Source organism: Numida meleagris, chromosome Z (assembly GCF_002078875.1).
Source record: "Numida meleagris isolate 19003 breed g44 Domestic line chromosome Z, NumMel1.0, whole genome shotgun sequence".
Lineage (NCBI taxonomy): Eukaryota > Metazoa > Chordata > Aves > Galliformes > Numididae > Numida > Numida meleagris.
The window spans coordinates 53,033-56,219 of record NC_034438.1 but is presented as its reverse complement, the minus strand read 5'-3'; the positions used below and the strand labels follow the sequence as shown (position 1 = coordinate 56,219).

Below are 3,187 nucleotides of genomic sequence, written 5' to 3'. Positions count from 1 at the left end.
TGCTGCAGCTGCATGTGCTGCTGGGTGCTGCAGGGCCGTGCTGTTTGTGCTGGCCGTGCTGCAGCTGCATGTGCTGCAGGGCTGTTTGTGCTGCTGGGTGCTGCAGGGCTGTTTGTACTGGCTGTGCTGCAGCTGCACGTGCTGCTTGATGCTGCAGGGCCGTGCTGTTTGTGCTGCTGGGTGCTGCAGCTGCATGTGCTGCTGGGTGCTGCAGGGCCGTGCTGTTGGTGCTGGCTGTGCTGCAGCTGCTCGGTGCTGCTGGGCGCCAGCCGCGTGCCGTCCTGGCACTCAGCACAGAGCTCAGTCTGTGCATTGCATTGCAGCCCGTTTTCCTCTTTTCCTACCACATCCCCATGAGCTGCGTTTGATTCTGGATGGCATCATAGCACAAAGGTGGCAGAAGAAGGAATAAATATCTAGGTTGTCAGCAAAAACAAGTGGCCTTTCTGGAAATATTTTTCCCTGCTCAGCGTTTTCAGATGCTTTTGGGTTCTAAGCTTCCAGGACATTTCCCTCTCACCTGAGTTAATGTTGTAATAACAAAGGGCAGCGCTGCCGTGCTCTGTCTCCCCTCCTTCTGTTGGAAGGGGAATTCGGTTTCACGCGCCGGTTTCCCACCTGTGTGGGGAGGTGTTGCCGTGGGGCGGCGGTTGTTATTCACGTGGTGCTGCTTGGGGAAGCAGAGCGTCAGCTTTGCGGTGCCAGCCGCGTTGGCTTTCCCGGGAGGGTGATGCCGTGTCCGTGCGGACGTGGTGCCGTGCTGGCCGGCGCGCGGTTTCTGCCGCCCGGCTCAGATCCTCGCCTCGTTATCTCGCTCTGGGGGCAGGAGTCGCCAGCGAGCGACTTCTGTTACGGGCTGGGAGGGGTGAGACGGGGCCGTGCGCAGCAGCCACAGGAGCACCAGGGTTGCGGTCGCCGGCTCGCGGCGCTGCACGGCTCCGTGCGCTTCCTCTGCCCTGCATTGATTTCCTCCTGCGGCTGCCGCTCTCCCCGGCTCACCCCTCCCTGGCGAACGCGGCGTGCCGCCCGCTGCGCTCGCCCACGGCGCGGCTCGGTGAGGCTGAGCGCCGTGTGGGGATGCGCGCGGTGCCGCGTGGCTGCGCCCAGCGGTGCCCGCGTGGAAACGTGCGGGCGTGTGAAGGCCGGGGGCAGCGGGGCAGGCGCAGCGCCTGGTGCCACGTGCAGCCTTCCCGAGTGCTCGGTGCGGTGCTGCTGGCTCGTGCCGGAGCTGAGGCCGGGTTTGGAGGACGCGCGAGCCGTGAGCGCCGTGCAGCGCGGGGCTGGGAGCGCTTTGTGCTGCTCCGCGCTGCAGGCCGCGGGCTGAGCGGCAGCCAGGGCCCATTGTTCGTTCCGCGAGCACCTCGGAGCACGTGCGTGCGTGTTGGTTTCTGTCGGGGTTTTCCTCCCCATGGTGCTCTGAGCGCACACAGCCACCTCTTTTCTGCCCTGCCAGCAAGCAGGGCCCCGTGCTGCCCCGGACGGAGGAGGGTGCCTCAGTTCCCGGGGTGCTGTGTTCCGGGTGGTGCTGAGCAGCGGGCGCAGCGCTCCGCGTGCTGTAGCTGGGATGCCCGCGGTGCAGCGGGGCCTCGGGGCCCGGCCTCGGTGGGAGCCGGGTGCCGGAGCCGCCGCGGGTTGGGCACAGCGGCGAGGAGCGCGTTGGGGTGCTGGGGTGGGCGCTGCAGGCCGCGGGCAGGACACACGGACGCTGCGACGTGCGGCGTGTGCAGCCAGGAGCGCCCGGCTGCGGGGCGAACAAAGGCCGGCGCGGCCGCGTCTCCTGGAGCAGCTCCGCTCCGGGGCTTCCTTCTGCGGGAACTCCGCGTCATTGTATGGAGAAGAACGTTGGGGTGAGGAAGGGACAGCGGCGCGGGGCGTGCGTGTTTTCTGCTGCGAAAGCGGATCTGGTTCCGTCTGCGGTGCTTTGCAGACGCGGCCTCGCCGCCCGTTCTCAGCGTGGTGTGGGTTTGTGCTCCGCGCCGCGTGGACGGATCCGCCGCGCGCAGATGGGGCGGCTCTGCCCGGGTTGAAGCGGGGACGTGACGGAGCTGCGTGACGGGACGGGGCTGCTGCGCCCGGGTCGTGCGGGCCAGGAAGCGGGGCCGTGTTGTGCGGGAGCTCTGGCGTCGGTTCCCGGCCGTGATGCGGCGGAGCTGCAGCCATCTCTGCTGGCACAGGTGCTGGGTGCTGGCGGGAGCGCGGTCCCGGCAGGGGTACGTCAGGTTCCAGCGCAGCCTGGAGCCGTGGGCCGTGGGCACGGGGCTCTCGCGCTTCCAGGGCCCTGGGCAGCCCAGCACGGCGCTGCCCGACAGCCTGGGCTGCAGCTGGCGCCCGTCAGGGCCGCTGTCTGTCCGTCCGTCCATCCATCCATCTGTCCATCCATCCATCTGTCTGTCCATCCATCCATCCATCCATCCATCTGTCCGTCCATCTATCCATCCATCCATCCATCCATCCATCTGTCCGTCCATCTATCCATCCATCCATCCGTCCGTCCCTCCATCCGTCCGTCCCTCCGCACTCATTGCGCTCTCGCCGATCTGGGAAAGGGGGGAATATCGCTTTCCCGAATCACACGGGATCCCGAGATGCGTTTGGAGGTGCAGCGGGGGAAGAAGGATGTTTTAATGCCTGATTTTCCAGCTCGCGGGTCATATTTGACCAACTGCTTTCAGCAGAAGACACGCCACTTTGTTGGGCTATTTAGGAATCAAAAAGACTGCCTCAATTTGAGACAAGGCGCCTTTGTTTTAGTTGGTGACTGCCTTGTGAGATTTTTCAGTTCTCAGCGGGTTAACCAGGGAACAGGGGCAGAGTCATAATTGGCCTATTTAGAGTATTTTGCATGTGAATAGTGTGTTAGTGAAGCATTACTAAGTCTGTTGTGAGTGACATGGTGATTAGAATTTAGATTAGGGAAAACACATTCTGTACTTTATCAAGTACAGTAATTAGTTCAGTCAGTAAAAGTTGATTACAAGTAACGATAAAGTTGGAATTTGGGTGCTTAATTTTGAAATTTCTTTATTAAATGGTAAATTTGCTCTTAATATCGACGGTGGCACCCGCACCTGTTCCACCGCGCGCCGCGGGCTCAGCCGGGAGCGGGCTGCGATGGATGCGGGGCAGCGCGGTGCTGCGGGACGCGGCTCCGGGAGCGGGGATCGCCCGTCGCTGTCGGCCTGGGACA

The 3,187-nt window shown here is 63.4% G+C and overlaps 1 protein-coding gene across 1 annotated transcript in view; it reads left to right on the top strand.

Moving 5' to 3' along the window:
• Positions 1-3,187, top strand: part of TCF4 (transcription factor 4) — a gene marked incomplete in the record, with an annotated part of 169,706 nt that overhangs the window by 119,627 nt on the left and 46,892 nt on the right.